General features: G+C 43.2%; 1 protein-coding gene across 12 annotated transcripts in view; it reads right to left on the bottom strand.

Moving 5' to 3' along the window:
• Positions 1–19,743, bottom strand: part of FOXP1 (forkhead box P1) — a 556,626-nt gene that overhangs the window by 476,532 nt on the left and 60,351 nt on the right. For 9 of the 12 annotated variants that reach the window (XM_075005970.1, XM_075005965.1, XM_075005964.1 and 6 more), the window contains exon 3: positions 9,115–9,245. The exons of the other annotated variants lie outside the window; for them this stretch is intronic. The gene's annotated coding sequence lies outside the window, so the exon portion shown is untranslated. The remainder of the gene's footprint in view (positions 1–9,114; positions 9,246–19,743) is intronic. 12 annotated transcript variants of the gene reach the window in all.

Raw genomic sequence — 19,743 nt, 5'->3', positions numbered from 1 at the left:
GGTAGTAAGAAAAATAGAAGTTTGTGGTTGGTGGAAATGCACCCCCACTAGCAGATTCTTGGGGTTTTCCCACCATGCTAGGGATCTGCGCACCTCCGTTGTGGGCAACACTACCCTGTGGACAGTGTGGGATGCCAGTTTGTAATGCTCGCCAGCCAATGGTGCAGGCTTTGCATGTGTAACCTGGCATTCTGTACCACAAACGTCACTGCCACCATGTGCCCCAACAGTTGCAGACACGTTAGGACCGGCACCATGGGGCTGTACGTCATGACTTGCACCAGGGAGTTGATGGCGCGGAAGCGGGTGTCGGGCAGGTATACTCTTGCTGTGATAAGAGTTTATGCGTGCCCCTATGAACTCTATATCTTGCAAGGGTTCGGTCTTTGACTTTGCGAGGTTGATAACTAGGCCCAGCGAAGTAAACGTGTTCGTGGTGACGCATACCATGCGTAGGACCTCTGCGTTTGAGGCCCCTTTCAGTAGACAGTCGTCCAGATATGGGAAAATAAACACCCCGTCTGTGCAGGTAGGCTGATACCACTGCCAGGGTTTTGGTAAAGACTCTGGGTGCTGAGGATAGGCCGAACGGAAGAACCCTGTACTGGAAATGTTCCCCGCCAACCGTGAAGCGGAGGAAGCGTCTGTGTGCCGGGTGGATTGTTATATGAAAGTAAGCATCTTGTAAGTCGAGGGCTGCAAACCAGTCTCCATCATCCAGTGCCGTAAGTATGGAGGCAACTGTGATCATCCGAAAGCATTGCTTGCGCAAGTAACGGTTGAGGCCCCGTAGATACAAAATTGGCCTCCAGCCTCCTGTTTTCTTCTCTGTTAGGAAGCAGCGTGAATAAAAACCTTTCCCTTGGAATTGTTCCGGCACTCTTTCAACCGCCCCTATGAACATGAGGTGATCCACCTCCTGCTTCAGCCTCGCCTCGTGGGCAGCGTCCCTGAGATGAGGCTGGGCGGGAGGCTTCGTCCGTGGAAGTGACTGGAAAGGGATCATGTAACCCATGGCTATAATTTCTAGCACCCATTTGTCTGTGGTGATCTTTTGCCATTGGGAGTGGAACGGTTTGAGGCGATGATTGAACATGAGATGAGAATGGCATTGAGAGATGGTGTTGATAGTGCAGCCCCCAACATACCCATCAAACTTGCTGTCTCTGGGCCTGTCCCGAGGGTGTACGGCTTTGTTGAGAAAGTCACCTGGGAGCCCTGTACTGCTGCTGCTGTTGATGGCGCCCTTGGTCGTAGCCTCACTGATATTGAGCGCACTGTGGTTGGTAAGTATAGCGTCTTTGCTGAGGATAAAATTTCTTTTTCTTGTATAGGGGAGTATAAATACCCAAGGTCCTAAGTGTGGCCCTCGAGTCTTTGCTGGAGTGGAGGACCGAGTTGGTTGAGTCAGCAAACAGCTTTTGCTTATCAAAGGGAAGATCCACGATCTTCACCTGTAGGTCTCTGGGGATACCAGACGTCTGGAGTCAGGATTCCCCATGCATTACCACTGCTGCGGCTGTTGAACGTGCCGCTGTGTCCGCCACGTCCAGGGCAATCTGGACTCCCGTTCGCAACACTGCATAGCCCTCTTGGACAACCGCCTTTAACATGGGCTTCTTGTCCTCCGGGAGTGAATCCATGAGGGGAGTGAGTCTACAGTAATTGTCAAAGTTATGGTTTGATAGATGTGCCGCGTAACTTGCCATTCTCAATAGTAGGGTAGAGGAGGAATAAACCTTCCTGCCAAACAGCTCTAGCTTCTTAGCATCTTTATCCGACCCCCCCGATTTGTACTGGCATGTCTTCGACCTCTGCTGGGACGATTCGACCACCAAAGAATTGGGTTGCAGGTGAATAAAGCGGAACTCCATGCCCTTGGCTGGGACAAAGTACTTCTTATCCGCTCTGTTGTTCGTAGGCAGAGTAGAGGCTGGAGTCTGCCATATGTTAGTGGCTGACTCCATAATGGCTTCGTTCAGTGGGATAGCGATTTTAGATGAAGCCGGGGGTCTCAAATTTTTCAGGAGTTTATGGTGCTTCTCCTGCACCTCTGCTATTTGAATGTCCTGCGTGAAAGCTACTCTCTTGAACAGCTCCTGAATTGTTTAAGATCATCTGGAGGGGAGACATCGCCGGGGGCCGTGGCCTCATCTGGGGAGGATGAGGAGGAACCGCTGGGGTAAACCTCCCCCAAATCCTCTGGCTCCCAAGTTCGGTGATATACTTGCTCCCTGGCAGACTGTGAAGGGAAGTCTCGGGATTCTGGACCTAATTCCCCGAGATAGCTGTGTTCCCGTCCCAGAGCGAGAGTGCACACGGGAGTATTGACGAGTAGTTGGAGAGGACCTGCCCCTGGATCTAGACCTGTGGCGTCTGTGTTCAGCATGATGAGGACGACCATAGCAGCATGGGCAAGGGCCCGGTGATGGAGACCTGGACCATGATCAGGGAGTGTACCCCTGATGTCTGGGAGAGCGGGACCTCCGCGACGACATAGATAGTGGTGAAGCTGGTTTGTGATAGTACTCAAGGGGATCCATGCCCAAAAATGGTGAAGGTGGCCCAAGCCACGGCGAAATTGGTTGGAGGAACGGAGAGGGAGGCCCGAGATAAGCCAGTGGAGTTACAGCCCGGCGGTGCAGCGTGTGTATCTCAGGGGGCGGGGGGGGGGGGCAGGGCGCCTGGGTGATAAGGGCAGAGCGGCCCTGCCTGGAGATGGACTAAGGTGCCGAGTTTTTGCTTTTGCCTTGCCCCTCCCCTGCAGGGTGGGCGCTGCCCCTTCCCGTGCCAGGGATCTCGGCCCCGTTGTTGGCACCGCACTCAGCACCGTCAGCGGCGGTGCCGCGCAGGTAGCTTCCTCCGGCACCGATAGGCTCCATGCCGAGTGCCCCTGTGCCGTCGGTGCTGCGGAAGCCGGTGCCGTATGCGTCGGTGCCGCCGATTCCGGCGCTTGCCGCGCTGGCGCTCACAGCGCCTTCCGTGCCTCCTGGTGTGTAATCAGAGGCTTGGCCTCTGCCACGTGCGCTGCTGCACTGCCGCTTTCATGAGCTTGCGGCTGGGGGCTCTGCGTTCTGCTCGTCCTGCCTGCTGGGCCCGCCGGCAAGGATCAAGCCAGGGAGAGTTTCCTCCTCTTCTACACAGAGGGGGTCAAAGAGGCTGCCTTCCTTTTATGTGACCCAGAGGGCCCTTCTGCGTGAGGCTTCTCCGGTGGTTCAGGCTGGAGAGCCTTATCAAACAAGATCATTTTGAGCTTCATCTCTCTGCCTTTCCTGGCCCTGGCTATAAGCTTAGTGCAGTGGGAACACTTCTGGGTAACGTGCGACTCTCCCAGGCAGCGAATACATTCACTATGCCCATCAGAGGCCGGCATAGCCTCGCGGCATGACTCACACTTCTTAAACTCCGAAGAAGCCATCGCGGTGAGTCTTTACTGTTAATAGGGTACTTAGCCACTAATCAGTGCTTTCTAACCCAAAACCACATTCACGGCCTTCAGGGCAGCAGACTGCTTAACAGCCTTCTTGCCCGCCCCTCTCTCCTTCGTTCCTCTTCTCTCTGCAGTTTAATATTCTCCTTCTTTCTCTCTCTCTTTTTTTTTTTTTTAGTAGACACAAAACAAAAACTACACGTAAAAAACAACTGTCTTATCTGTCTCTGGCTTTAGCCGGAGCGGATTCCATCTGCAGCCGATGGCGGATGAGAAGGAAGTGGCGGGGACCGGATCGCACACGTGGCCGGGGGCGCGCAAGGGAGCGGTGCGCGTCGGCACATGTGCGATCCAATAGAAAGTGCTAGAAGAATTCCGATCTGCGGCACTGGGCGAGCCCGACACCTATTGTGGAGCACCCACGGGGACCACTCGAAGAAGAACATCCAGTTACTTCCAATATCATTTCCGTTACAAAATTAACAGAAAAACATTCTGATCGTAACACTATTGTTTTAATATTAATATTTAATATTGTTTTAATAAAAGTTTGTCCTATACACAATCAATAAATACGAAAGTTTATGACAGTACACGAGTTTTACTATGCCAATTTCATTTTGGCCATGATTCAGCAAGGTAGTTTAGCACATGCCTACCTTTAAACATTTGTAATCCCACTGATCTACACATCTACTCAGGTACCTAAAGTTCAAGTACATGTTTATGTAGATTGTTGAACCTGATATAGAGGCCAAAAAAAGTAAAACCCTGCTCACGGCTTACAGAGTGTCACCTTCACATGCAGATACATCCACAAAAATAATTCCATTAGCAGGCTCAGAAGAAGAACAAAGCAAGGTTAAAAAATAAATATGTTCACCATAAAGTTAGGTCTCATTCTACTTCACTATGGGAAAAAAAAAAATCTATACTCTGTTTTATAAATATAAATCTCTGAAAGATGCCATGAAGTCTCCTGGTAAGAAGGCTTATGATAGCTAGATCTTTCATTTTAAGTGTTAAAAGAATTCTGTACTTAAAAGGCTTGAAATTCCCTTTTCTTCTCAGGGTAAGAAATGCCCCTTGACACCCCCATCTCCTCCAGGACATGGGCACAGTGGAAATAATTTTTACAACTAATTTGTATATGAAGTAACATGGTTAACATTATCCAGTGAATTTAGATCCACCTACACAGTATAAATAGATCCAGATAAACTGTCACCTTCAGCAGAATTCATTAAAATAATGTTATATTCTCTTTGTTAAATGTAATTTTTTTAATTGAAACTTAATGTTACCATATTATTTGGTAGATTTTTAATTGACATTTGTAGTAATTAATTGGTAAGCATTACAGCTTTGTCTGAAGAATTTAAAACTAAATTTGACATAGAGATTGGCTAGCCACTGCTGTGAGGTGCCTGCTGGGAGCATTTCATCATCCTCTCAACCCCTCCTGCTGATAATGGGGGGGGAAGGGGAAAGACGGTGTCTTTCTTACAGTTATGAATTACCTTACTAATACATTCCATTCCCACCATGCAAATGTCATGTTAATTCCTGATCATCATCAAGTCAGACAATGTTTTCTATGCTGGCAACTAGCCAATTAGCTTTGTGGAAAAATATTCAGCCAATTATATAACTTAAATTAGGTTAAGGACTCAAGAGAAAGCAAAATAAATGCTTTGAAAATACGTCGGAGATAAAATGTAAGTTGACACTGTCTTCGTGTGCTATAGCCGATGTTATACAATCTGATAGGCAGCTGCCAACATTCATAAGTGTTTATTAAATCTAGCTTCTCTTTATGGTGGCAGCTAAGATCTGTATTTTTACCAATATTAGGTTCATTGAGTTATGAAAGAGACCAAAATATTTAGGATCATTCACACCAGCTTATAAAACACATTACATAGTATATTAAATTGTTAAAATTACTTTTCCCTCCAAGTAGGAAAAAGTTCCATGGATAGAAAGTTTGAGCAAAACAAAAGTGTTTCTTGAGCCACTGATGTTTCACAGTAGTGAGGGAGACAGGTAACAGCAGATACTTCTAGGACAAATATACTACAACCTAGCCCAACAGCAGATTGGTTGCCCCCCGTACTCCAATGCAAAAGAACCAGATGCAACCTCTGACCCTGGGGTTGCATTGCAAACTCAGGTCCATGGATATATGCTAAGATAACTCCACTGAGCTCTGTAAATTTACTTACAATATATACTAGTGTCACTCTGACCAGAAAGAATACAACGATCCCTTGCTTCCCTACATTACAGGACCATTATAAACAGGAATCCCTAGGCTAGGCTATGTCTACACTATGCAAAGTAAGCCGACTGCAGATATGCAATTCTAGCTATGACAACTGCATAGCTAGAACTGACGTATCTGCGCTCGGCTTACTTAGCTGTCCCTACTGAACAATGTCAATGGGAGAGCTTCTCCTGTCAACCTGCCTTCCTCCTCCCATCTCATGAGGAGTACAGAGATCAACTACAACCTGAGAGGTTGATTTCACGTGTCCCAGCAGACCCTGAGCAGGCTGATTATCTGGGTTAGTGTAGACATGACTGCAATTAAGAACCAGTTAAGACAGACCCAGGTGATGTCATAAGTACATGGCTCATCTAGACTTACCCTTCTGGAATAAAAGCAGCTATCACATAGACTATGGCACCCTTCTTCTTTGGTCTGCTCTGAATACTTATGAAATACACTAAAGATATTAAGTAGCTGAACAGAAAAGCCAGTTTTATAACTATGCAATTAGCTTGGGGTTCAGAACACTGAACAGCATTGGTGAAGCTATGCAAGATCTTGCCGCAAATCCAGACTTTAAGCACCAAACCATTATTTTGATTTGTTCTGTTCTTTTAAAGTCAATTTACTGGGCAAGCATGGTTACCTCCAATTTAAAAAATGTATATATACACAGCACCAATTTCTTGTCTTTAAAATTCATAACGATGAGCAATTCGTTTAAACCTTTTACCACATCTTTCACTCTAATTTTCTTATGTGCTACCATAAGGCAACTCACTGTTCTGTCTGCTTGCCCCAGATGGCCTTTGCCTGCCATAAAATAGCACAAAAGTAAATGCTATGCTTTACATAAAGAACTCTTCTGTTCCAAAACCTCTAAGTATTCAGTCTACACAATTAGGAGGAACTACATTTTCTTACTCACTAAGCTGGAACCATCTAAAAACTATAAGCTGTCAATGAAGGTTCAACTGGGGAAAGCAGCAATAATATTTTAAAAAGGTGGATCTGACTGCAACAGGGGAAAAGGACAGCTCCTTACAATGGTCTTCTAGTGACTGATGAACAGGAAGATGGAAAAGCAAGTCACCCTTACACCAGCCGTTCCCATCATTAAAGAATTCTGGGAAAGGAGTGAACATCACATTGATGTAAGGATACAATGAGAAGCTAGAGAAAGGATAAGGGTTAATACAAGTGTGTCTGTGCCATATCTGTCAACTGGTTCCCTGCCAGTGCTTGCTCAGAAATGCCTTGCTCATTTTAGGTTATTGTTTTGCAGATTTTTTTTTTTAAAGTGTTTAGGAAGCTGAATCTGTTCGAGACCTTAAGACTATTCTGTGACATGAAATTTTAGTGAAGGACGAAAAACAGGAGGATTTACAAAAAATATGGGCATGTCTCTTTTGTTCGGACCAGTGTTTGGAAAAAAAATTAATCATCCTGAACTTTTTAATACTGAAACGATGGACAGATTTGGTCTCCAGAACATTTCTCTATTCAGGATACTAGTCAACCACAAGTTTTCAGTTTCATAATTCAACCTATATACTCATGGATACATTTTAAAGTCTCAGTTCTTCTGGGTGTTATTACTAAGAACAGACAGAGTCCCATTACAGGTAATGCCACAGGGTTATCATAACAGCATATGTTGTTACACTTAGCCTATGCCACGCTCAGAGAGACCTAGATCTTTATTAAAAAGTCTTGCACAGCTGGAATCAGACTCCAAAAATTCTGTATTTATAGTTATTATAAGAGATTTAAATAAATAGAGAAGGAGACTTTTACCAAGAGAAAAAATATCTTCCACATGCATATAAAGGTTTTTTATGCTGCTTTCCTGGAAATAAAATCAATCAGCTAGCACCATCACAAAAAGCCAATAGGCCAGTTTGCTATGGAGCACTGATGATTTTGTTGCTCAGATTGACACCACTGGAGAAATGTGAAATTGCTCCCCATTTTAGGATCACAGTCACGTTAGGGAGGTTGATCATTCATATATGAAGGAACTAGTAGAAATTTCTCTCATCTCTTGCACACATACACTTTGAGATGCCATATGGGTTTATTCAACTGTTTACTACACCAGTCGGTAAAAACTGAGCAGTTATTATAATCTTTGCTAAATGACATGGTAATTATGCTACCTCTGGAAAAAAAGCAGAGAACCTTTAAAAAAAAAATCACAATTCACTGATGTGTGAATCTGTGTTTTTATAATCTTTGAATGGAAATGGGTTTCCTAATACACAGAGGGCTATTATTAAACATGTACCAGAAACCCAAATTTATTTTCAAGAAACAATTTACATTCCTTTCTCCAGTGCAACTGCATTACTCATATTTCCTACTTTTAAAATCCTCCTTATTCATATCCTTTAATTTTCTTGCACATAAAATAATGCCCGTTTTCCTGATTTTATTTTTGCCCCCCTCCATCCAAAAGGCAGGACATGGGACAGGCATAAAGAGAAGAGGGACCTGCCATTTGAGTGATCTCAGTTTGTCACTGACTTTAGAACCATCCCCCACCAGGCTGACAGAGCTGCAGAGAGGAATTCAGAGTACTAGCTCCAACACTCCTTTTCAGCCCAGTCCTGAAATGGAACTGATCGGATTATTCCACAGCTATAGACAAAACGTTACAATGGGTGGCTGCATATGGACAATAATGAGGTTAATGGAACCTTTAAATTAATAGAGAAACAGGCACACCCCTATTTTCACTCCCCCCCACCAGTTGTCTAAGCTGCATCATGTACATCAGTGGAGAAGCCAAGCTTGGTACATAGAAAAATGGCAAGTTTGTGTTATGGGGTGCCAAGCTAGTAAGACAGGAGTAATGTGATAAGACACTTCTGTGTACCAGAGACACCATTTTTAGAACCCTGCACGGACACAAAGTTTGCATCTGCGTCCTTATTTGTACCTGTAGAAGTGAGCTGCAGATATTCACAGCTTTGCAGGGCTCTAACCATTTTGTCCCTGGGATAAGCAAAGCAAAACAGCAATAGCTAATTGTTCTCTAGTTATGTCTCTTCTGGGAGCCAAGCAATAACGAAGGCATAGGAAAAAGGTGCCCCATTGCCATATTTAATTGTCACATGCAGTGCCTACTAAGCCATGCTTAGACCCTGCCTATCAACACTGCTTCAGTTTTTCCACATTACCTGTTTATCATGAAACTCCAACTCAAAGACCTGCAACAAAATCTTGCATTTTTTCATGTAAGCTTTGGGGGGTGGGGTTCCTATTATTAAGTCAGATTCATGTATAATATTCTACATCAGAAAACCAGTGACCTTTTTTAAGCACGCGCGCACGCACGCACACACACACACAAATACAAAAAAAGGTGTGGGTAGGCGGAGAACTACTAGACTTGGGTTTATTGACTCACCAGTTTTACTTGTGGGCATTACACATTCTCACTCATAGTTCAGGGCAAATCTGGCACGGGATCGAAACCCCTACCATGGCAAACGTGTTCGGAAGTTGGAATCACTCAGTAAAAGGTTCTCAGGAGACTGACTGAAAGATAAAAACAATTTTTAAAACTTCACTTAGTTCTAGTTAAGTCCAAGCCCACCACTTCCCTGAACTTGAAAACAAAGAGGAAAACATAAATCTTGGGGGTGGGGAAAGCCCCATACTGAAATATTCTTGCAATTAATCAAAATGTTATTATGTCACATAACGATCTTTTTTCACTATAAATAAAATTGAAACTTAAGACAGCATTTTTAAAAAGGTGTTATTCTTTCAAGTATGCAATTTGCTCTGCTGATTTATAAGTTTATTTTCAATACCAAAATTAGTCAGCACACTAGCAGATAGTGTGCTAGAAAACATATTACTGTTTCAGGACTTGGAGAGACTTTAACCTACTTCTGCATTATCAAAATGGAACAGGGTCATTGAGTTTGCCGGGATGAAATGAGTAAAGGGAGGATAAACATATGACAAAGCTTAACAAAACAAAATCTCTCTTTAGCAATAATATTTCTTCTTAAGAAAAAAAAAACGTTAAAAAAATAAACCTGCTTGTTGCTGGTGGCGGTGGGCGGGGGAGAAGAGATAAAACTTGAAAACAGGATACTTCAGCAGCTAAGAATATACAGATTTGTTTTTTCCCCTGCTAATAGTAATATATTGGGAGTCTAAATTTGGCCTTAAGGATGCTGCGTACAGTACACATTAAACTGCCATTTTACGAATAAAGTTACTTTAAAACCATTTTATTTCTTCATTGACACAGCAGCTCATCCAGGTTAATTAAAATCCTCTTTTCCTAGAACATGGTCCAAGGAGCAGCATTATCTGGGTCTCCTGTTCAGTACACCATTCAATCAAACAGTTAAATCCCATTGGCTTCAATGGGAATTTAATCCCCTGCCTATATGCTACATGGAAATAAGGTGTCAATTGTTAACAGTGAATATTGGAACAAAATTTACCACAGTTTGTGGTGGATGCTCCACTCCTGTCTCAATTTTTTTTTTTTAAACCAAAAAATATGAAGGAGGACCTGCTCTAGAAATGTTCGGGGCGTTCTGTGGCATGCGTAATGCAAGTCAGACCAGATGACCATGAGATTCATTCTAACCTTGAAATAACAGCACCTATGATTCCCACCACTGTCCAAAGCATGCCCAAATTAAGTGAGTGTGTCAGGTTTATGGCCCAACACGTAAGACTACGAGAGAAACATCAGGCAGAGCAGATTGCCAGCCAGAGGACTGAATGGAGTTCAAAGGGAGAAAATTCTGCCTTATGTGACAGACAGAGCGCCTCAAAGAGAGAAGCCCACCTGACAGGGATATCGTCATCCATTTCCACCTTTGACTTCTGCACCAGAGCAGCTCTCAGGCATTCCCTGTGCAGTAGCCAATGTTGCTTGGGCAGCTGCCTGACCCCAGCCTCCAAATGTTCATGTTTATTTTGGCAGGCTGCCCAATTTTTCCTCTCTGACTTGAAGAGCTCTGCATAAGCTTGATGTCTGGCATCAACAGGAGTTGGCCTAATAAAGACCACTACCTCAACCTCTCTCTCTCTCTCTCTCTAGTATCTTGAGATTAACAAGACTACAACTACACTGCCTCAGGAAAACGTCTTTTGCACTTCTGGGAGTTTTTATATCAGTAATATCTGACTGGAATTTCATGGGGAAAAAGGGATTTTTCCTTCCCCCGATACAAAAAGTACTAGAGGTTCCATTTCTCATAAAATGCACAGAAGCAGGAAACTTGCCAATTATCCAGAAAGACATCTGCTACTAAACTGCTCTGAGTAATACAATTAGATACAAAAGTTTGTTCCCCATCGCTTACATTAAATACTATGACAGTTTCAGAGACTCAGAAGAGTCATGCTGCAATACCTGCAAGCCAAAAGCAACCCTAAGGTTAGATCAACCCATATTTTTGTACATGTTTTCAAGGTTTCTTAAACAAGGATTTCAGTAAGGCACAGGAAAGCTAGGTTTATTATTTAGCCTGTTGGATACATGGATAGGTCTGTAGTTGAACAAGAGTATACACCTGGTATGTTTGTGCAAGATCTGTCTTATGTACTCAACATGTCTCCTGTTACAGTAAGAGTTGAGTGCACCACAACCCTAAGTGCGTTTTATCTCCACAACACCCGAGGCAGAAGACTTTTATTAGTCCCAGTATGGCACGGAGGGGCTGAGTAACCAGCCTAATATCACAAGAAGCCAGCGGGTAGTGGGGAAATCAGGAACTTAAACTCATATTTCCCAAGTTCCAGGCTAGCGCCTCACCCCGTCCACTGCAAAGCCCAACCATAAAGATCTGAGACCTTAGATTCCGTTTGCCAGCTGAGACTTGAAAGCTGTGACAGCTTCTGATTTCTTAAGGGAAATAAGAATAACGTTAGGAGCATGGGGATCTAGACAGAAGGGAACACAGAAGCTGCTTCACTTGAATTTAGTTAACACACAATGATAGGCAGAGAGAGTGACTATATCCTCTGTTTACCTGAAGCTGGGAAAGGGCAACAGCAGATGGATCACCCAATGGACTGCCTGTTCTGTTCACCCCTTTTGGGGCACCTGACATTGGCCACTTTCAGAAGACAGGATACTGAGCTAAAACGGACTTTTGGTCTTTTTGTCTGTTCTTGTGAAAACGGATGGGTCAAATAGTGCACAGGTGAAAACCCTGAGGATTATTGTTCACTGTGTAAGATACCACCTCAAACCCATTCCTCTGCATTCAAAAAAACAAAAACAAATCTCAGAGGCTTAGAATTTTATTTTTAAATAATAAAATAGTGAATTTTCAAAAGGCTTTAAGTCCCAAAAGACATTAAACTCTTGCCACGGCTTTTGAGGCAAACGCAAGTCATTTCAGGAGGTCTCCCCCTACATATATTAAGCTGGGAGTCATGCCAGAACTCAAGGGTAAATCACACTCATTGTTTTCTTTGTGGTAATCTGCAAGGGTCTCAACCAGGTTGGGAGCATGCAGCACAAACATACGAAGGACATATCTGAACTCCCCACCCATCGTCAACAAGAATTTCTGCCTCAAAGAGCTTACTTTCTGAAAAGGATGGGGACAAGAAAGGTTGGGAAAGGAGGCGACAGCAATTCCAACCCCCTACTGAAGTCAATGTGACTTTTTCCCCCACTGAGGCCAGGATTTTACACGCAAAGTTTTGGAATAGAGATGGCACCATTCAGAGACGGTATAAGCCAGTCACTAGCAGCTGTCATAGTAAGTCACAACAAGCTACAGGACAAGACATTGGAAGATGTCACTGTTGCGTGCTTAACGCAGCAGAGCTTTAAGGGAAAGATATGAAGGAGGACAAGGCTGCCAGCAGATTTCCCACTCCCAGGCTTCGCTGTGGGCATGGGACAATGCTTCCAGGAGAACCAGAAAACTGGCAACCGTGTCTAGCACAGCAGGGGAATCAAAATACATCGGTGCACTACATGCCTGCTTTCTGTTCAGAATACGTGGCAAAGATGCTTTTCAGGATACTCTTCTCGAGGGAAAAATCTCGCTATGTTGAAGTGGCAGCTGCACATGCATAAGAGTTTGTACCTCTCCAACCCAGATTATCACTAAAAATCATCTTTTGACCCACATGGGGGAGGGGAAGCCTAGAACCGTATTTAATGTTATGTTTCTGTATCCTCATTAAAGGTTAAAAAATATAATCCTTTTTATGCTCCATTAAGCTTTAAAGGGTATCAATGGCAATGAAACCACATTAGCCTGTTCCATCCAATGATTTCTTTGTCAGTCCTGTGCATGCACACGGCCCGCGCACCAAAAGAGCTGTATAGCAATCTTCAGTTTTACAGGTTGCCTCTCCCTCTTCCAGCATCCTCAGGCTTAAGTGGTCCAGGATGAGGAGACTTGCTGGATATGGGAAGGTCAGGATGCCTACCTGGAGAGGAGACCCCACTCCTGCAGGGCTGCCAGGCCTCTCTCCATCTGCCTAGCAGGATTCCCCATAGCTGGGCTCTGTGCATAGCTATGGGGCAGCTGTGGTCCCCTAGCTCCCAGCTGGGATTTCTGTGGCTGCCTGTGGGGCTCCACGCACCAGCTGGCTCCGAGCCACTGGACTGCGGGGGTTCCCCAACCTGGGGATGCCAGCATGAGCTCTGCGACCGCCTCAGTTCCCAGCCACGGGGCTGCTGGGGTTCCCTCAGCTGGGGCTGATGGCAGGTCTCTATGCCCCAGCCAGTTCCCAGCTGTAGCGGCTCTCTGGGTCCAGCAACATCCATTGCCCCGCCAGATGAGGGATGTTAACGGACAAGAGAGTGTGCCAAACAAGGGAGTTTGAGCCAGTATTTATCTGAAGATACACAGTGTACATGTGTACTTGAAATTAAAAACACTGCAATTACAGTAAATTGACTGCCCACCAATTATTTAGTAAGGCATTCTATCATTCTGAATATTAAGCAAGAAGCATAATAATTTTTAAATAAATAAAATATTTCCAAAGATGATACTGGAAGTGTTGAAACATTAACTGTGCCATATACAATCTGTTTTCACAGGGATTTTAAAAAGCCATCAGTACCACCCTGGGTACCATTGGGAAAAAAAGATTAAACCATCAACCTTTCTTATTTACACATTTAAATGTAGGCATTTCTGATCATTAATACCTGGCTTGCTGTCTTGTGCATCTGCTTGAAAATAATTGTCTGTAAAATGCATAGTCCAAAACTAGGATCTGTCCTTACAGATGACTACAACATTCAAACAAGTTACAAGCAGAGATAGAATCTACACCATTTTCTTGTTTATCTTCCCCCTTCAGCAATCCCCACTTTGCACAAGGGTCTAGAGGGAACCTAGATGGAGCAGCTGTAAGGTCCCCACGGCCAAAGCCTAACAATCAGGTTGTTTACCAAACACCACCACTCAGCAGCAAATTAAAGAGAATATGATTTGCATGTTTTAAAATATTTCCGCCACATAAGTTGTTGAGAAAGATGAGTATTTAATTCTGCATGAATACCTGTTAACACCTGACGCTGGTTTGATGACCCAAGGTACAAATACAGCCCACTGAAATTGGGGGTGGTGAGTGGGAAGGCTGTGTCACCCTTGCCCTGTAATCTGAGGTGCCTTGAAAGGCCTTGCTGTTGTAGCTCCCACCCTGGACTTTTCACACCCAGTCACCAGCAAGCAGCTTGTGTATCTGCAGACTGCCAGCCACCCCTAGGCTCTCACCACCCTTGGTTATACTACAGGATGACCCCAATGCACTCCCAACCCTGGTATATTTGTGGGAAAAGTCCCATTTCTTACTGCTCAGCCATCTCCTAGACAGCTTAAAAACATCAAGTCTCTAAGGGAATAATAAACACCAGCTTGTTATTCTAAACAGTTATCCAAGCACCTTCACTTAAACAAACTGAATTAAAACAATAAAAGAAGTTTATCATCTAACTGACTATGAGTAATGAGACATGAAAGTCAGGAATGGCTACAAGAAAAACCAGACGTGTTTTCTAAACCATAACTTTATCAGCTACACTAGAATTAAGCCAAATCTCATCATCTGCTCCCAGCAAGATTACTGACCAATCTCTTCCAGGTCAGACCCTCTACCCAAAGGCTGATGGCTGTTTCCTTTGTCTCTTCAGCTGCAGAGAATGCAATGGGGAGGGAGAAAGAGCAGCAAACCCTTGGGCTGTTTGCCCCTCCTTTTGATAGTTCCAGTCTCCCCCTTGAAAAACACTGTTTCCAAATGAGAAACAGAAGAATCTGCAAGGAAGGTGTTCCCTGCTGATTTTCTTTCACCTCTTTGAGTTCCCTTTGTTTTGCCTTCCTGCTGGATGACTATTTACAGCTCAAATGCAAATAAGGCAAGCACACTTTCCTTTGTTCAAGACAGACCTAATGTTGACTTTTACCCGAGCAGGCTTATGGACCTTAGAGCATTTATTAGCAAGGGCATACAGGAGAATCTTACGACTTCACATAAATGTCACCCATTTTACCCAGCAAGTCCTGACTTTTCCAATGATACTTTACAAGGCATACCTTGTACAAAGATTATTACCACAGTATGTAGGATGTGAACACAAGAATACATTCTTCCATCATAGCTGGATTGCCATGGATGAGTTTTCTGCTAAAAATCATTAGATGCTTCAAAACAGACATAAAAAAGTGTGTATACTAATCCGCTATCTGTTTACAAGTGGCTGATCTAGGCAACCGTTGGTCAAAGCAGCTTTGCAAATTTTATTTGGACTGTTTACAGAGGAAATTTTAAAACAGGTCATAAGATTTGGCATCAGGCCCCCCAAAATATCAGCTGGAATAGACTTCAACTTTCTGATGCCAACTCAATGACACTCCATGTACCTTTGAGTTGCAATTAGAACAGAGTTCCTCGCAACTGAGGCTATCACCAGAAGCACACCATGTGGCTTGCACAGATGTTTCTATTATTTCTGGGTCCCACAGGGCTGAGTGCCTATGTGTTAAAAACAGGTCATGGCATGTAATAGAAAGCATAACTGACTTTGCCCATAGCCTCCCTCCCCTTCATGCTTCTTTAATTTACTCAACTGATTTCCACACACCCCTTTTTTAGTACAAAATACCATTAAAGGTATAAAAACAGGACAGAGGTAGGAAGAACAGCTTCTATATCACCACCAAGATTTTCAAAAGCACTCAGCACCAACACCACAAGCCAGAATTTCAAATTCATTTTAGTTCTTATTTAGGCACTAGAAGTTGTGGCATGTTGAGTACTAGGCTCTTCTGAAAACCTAACTGAGTATCACAATGGGCACCACTTACCCTTAGTGTGGTGGCCAAGTGGGAGCTAATACTTTCACCTCCAAGTCTAGCCCCAGTTGTAAGTACTGAACACTTTAAAAAAAATAGCTTCAAGCTCTTCAAACATTTGGCTCTGGATGCTGTACAAACAAGGGGTCTGATTTGCACACAAGCTTCGCACCCAGAGAAACACTGAAGGTAAAAAACTTCTCGGTACTCAGTGCCTTTGAAAAAATCAAGCCCAGAATGACCCTAAGCAATAATCCTTTCATGACAACCAACACCACAAAGGCAATAGCTGCATGAAGATCTCGACGAGAGCTATTTTTCAGTCTCTCCTTTACATCCTTACATTTGGATTATTCATTTCAGTATCCTGAGTTAAATGAGTTAAAAAGGTGGTCGACCAAAAAAAAAAAAAAAAAAAGCCTTAACAGATGGCTATGATTTCAAGATGCTGCCATCTTGGAATGGCAGAATAAAGGTAGTGACAGAGTTAGCTAGCTACACAGAACTTCTGAGATTTGGAAGGGTAGCAGACAAGCTAAAAATTGTGGCAAGTAAGGTGACATTGGAATTTTATGCAGATGTTAACTTTTTTTTTTTTTTAAATAAGGGAAACTGAGTTCCAAACATTGAGGGTTGGAAAACAGAGATTCTCAGGTATATAAAACACTGAGATAAGAAGTGAAAAAACTTCCCTGAAACAATGGAGCACATATGCGCGCTCTCTCTCTCTCTCTCTCTCTCTCTTTCTGCCTGGCAAGGTACAGAAATTCACCATTTCAACACGCAACACGTTAAAAGATGAAATTCTGGAGAACACTCTCCTTCCCCCTTCACTTCCACCCAGCGGAAGAAGTTTTCATGTGTGGAAACAAGAACAGTGCTCATAAATGGCACAGTGCAGTCTGCCCAGGACACTGAAGCTAACGGAGTGGTAGGAAGCGTAGATTTAGCTACCGTAAACTCCTTCCATACCCAGCAGCCCTAGGATGGGTAGGCTGTCGGATAGTCAAATATTCTGGATAATAGAGAGGTATACCTAGCATAACACTAAAGAAAAACAAGATTACATATTAAGAAACAAACAAAAACGTATGCAGAGTACTTAAATTTACCAACCACAGCAGTACTGTACATGGTAAACTTCCATTGTATTTGTTATATTGTTTGTATTTACATCTACTATACTCTACTTATGGAAAAATGTAACTAAAATTTACTTACAGTTTAAAGGCCAGTTATTTAGGAGTTCTGGATAATGAATGCCAGATATGAAAGCTTGCTGTACATATTTTATCTGACAATATAGTACGCATGATGCTGCAGAATAAGCCTATCTACAGTGCGTTTTACTGCAGCTAACCACTATTTCATTTTCCTATCTCCATCTTTGCTTTTTTGTGTGTGTGAATGTGTGTGGACATGACTGTAATTGCCAAGTTTAGTTATCTGTTATGTGAAAAAATACTGTGGGTGTGGTAAAAGGGTACAAAACTCTCAACACCAACACTCCTCAGCCATTCAAAGCCATAAGGAACATTAGGAAATCATGGATGTATTAGTTCATGCCCTTTCTGATGGTGGTCTTGCTGAAGAGGGTGCTCTGGTATCAGGAACTGGACTGACACAATCTAGTCAGTTCACATGAGCTACCAAATGGATGGATCCTTCTGCTCACTGTTGTACAAGGCAAAGAACAAAAACCACAGACCCAAAGTAGTAATGACATTCTGGTCACTAAACTCTGGGACAGAAACCATCTTCTGGATGCGTTTATTCTGAATACTGCACAAAAGAGTCACAGTTCATAGGAGGACTGACCTTAACCCCAATGATTAACAGTAACTACGGATCCATTCCAGAAACAAACTCTGGGCATAAGGCTCTGTATACATATCCCAGATTCCTGCGCAAACCAGCAGCACCCTTCCCCCCCGAAAAAAAGAGCATGAATCATTCTTCTTCCCATGCCCACAGCACCTCACTGTCTATCAAATTTGCAGGAGTGTCATCCTGCCCCTTCATGCCACTTCTACTCCTTCCCCTCCCAAACTAAGATGGTCTCTGATGGAGGGCAGGCACACTCTGCACCAATACTTGTGAGCGAAGTGCTTGACAGGACCAGATCCTCAGCTGATTTAAACTCCAACATTAACGAAGTTAAACTGGGTTTACATCAGCCGAGGATCTGACCCACTTTTCCCTCTCATTTTTAACTGAGGCTTGCTTAACTGAAAGAGAGATCAACCCAAAACAGTGCTGCACACACATCTCTACACATTAGGACCGGATGTGGTGGGAAGGGGCTGTAATAAAAACCTCCAAAACCCAGAATCTAAATTTTGCAAATGGTTCTTAATTTTAATATTGATCCATTCACCCTTTGGGGTGTCTGGCAGCTAAACTTAAAACTAAGTTTTCTGGACTAAACTCATCCCTAAGCAGCAATTTTAGTTTTATGACATGATGAGCCACTTCTGCCTGTTGGATCTGTGCTGAGTGTTCTAAGCAGCATCTCAGATGTGCTCTAGAAACTTGCAAAAGCCCACAGTATCCTGCAGAATTCCCCCAGCTGCATCATATGAATGCGATCCTTCCCAGCCTAACATTCAAGGACAGTAGCAAGTGTTTTGATTTTGATAACAAAAAGAATAATCATTAGCATATCTCACAAGTTGCACAGTCAAAACTCAGACTTGGTGACACAAATACAGCATGACTGCTTTTATGCCCAATAGTGGACAAAACCTAATCAAGTGGTTAAAACCAGAGCCCTTATTCAGGAATTAATCAGTTTATAAAGGGCAGGGGGAAAAACAGACTTGAACATCTTTAAAACCCACTGAGCTCAGTGGATTAATTTGGTGATAGTCTGGAACTCAAAGTTCTATGACCCTCTCTATCACACAGACTTAGGCAAAATTTGTTTAGAATTATCCACTAACTTGGGATACCCTCAAGTTCTAGGATACCAACTTCTTACATACCTATCACATAATTTTCATAGATGCAGACTGCCTGCAGCCCCCACAGATTTCAGCTCGAAAGATAGATGTGTGGGACATTAGTGGGAGGGAAGAGAAAATTCAGGCCCAAGAATTCTCCGATGAAATTTTTAGTGAGCTACTGCTCTGCTTGTTTGACAGGACTTACACCTTTTTTTTTCCTTTTAAACTAGCCTCAAAAAGACTGAGTTTAGAGCTGTGCCACATTATTGTAAATTAGGAACACATTCTGAAGTACTGTTTGGAAGACATTCAGTAAAAGGTCATTGCCTTTGGTGCACAAATCCACTTAGTACCATGAAAAATAGGCCCTTAGATACACATCTTAGCAAGCTAAACTATCTTCCGAAACACATAAAATGACATTTTGAAACTTATAAACATATTACCTTTATGACTAAAACATTTCACTTATCCAGTCAGCTCCTTTTTATTGTTCAGCAAGACCTTTTGTGGCAGGTTTTCAATTTCTTATCCTTTTAATCTATATTGTGCCCCAATCTTAGTCACTTGTCACTGGTTCTAAAGAGACTCTGACAACAGCCATGTCACCAAAGGCTAACCTCTGGAACTGCCAGCATTCCAGTGCAAGACGCAAGCAAGCTCCTTCCCTATGGTTTTCCTTATCTCCCAAGAAAGCCATCTCAACAGAACCTTTGTCACCCAAGTGATTTTCAGTTTTGCCAGTACAAACAACTAGTAAACCAAACCTTTAACAAGAGAGAGGTC

The sequence above is a fragment of the Carettochelys insculpta genome, chromosome 11, assembly GCF_033958435.1.
Source record: "Carettochelys insculpta isolate YL-2023 chromosome 11, ASM3395843v1, whole genome shotgun sequence".
In the NCBI taxonomy this organism is placed as follows: Eukaryota; Metazoa; Chordata; order Testudines; family Carettochelyidae; genus Carettochelys; species Carettochelys insculpta.
Note: the sequence above shows the minus strand (reverse complement) of the source record. Positions and strands in the feature narration are given on the sequence as shown.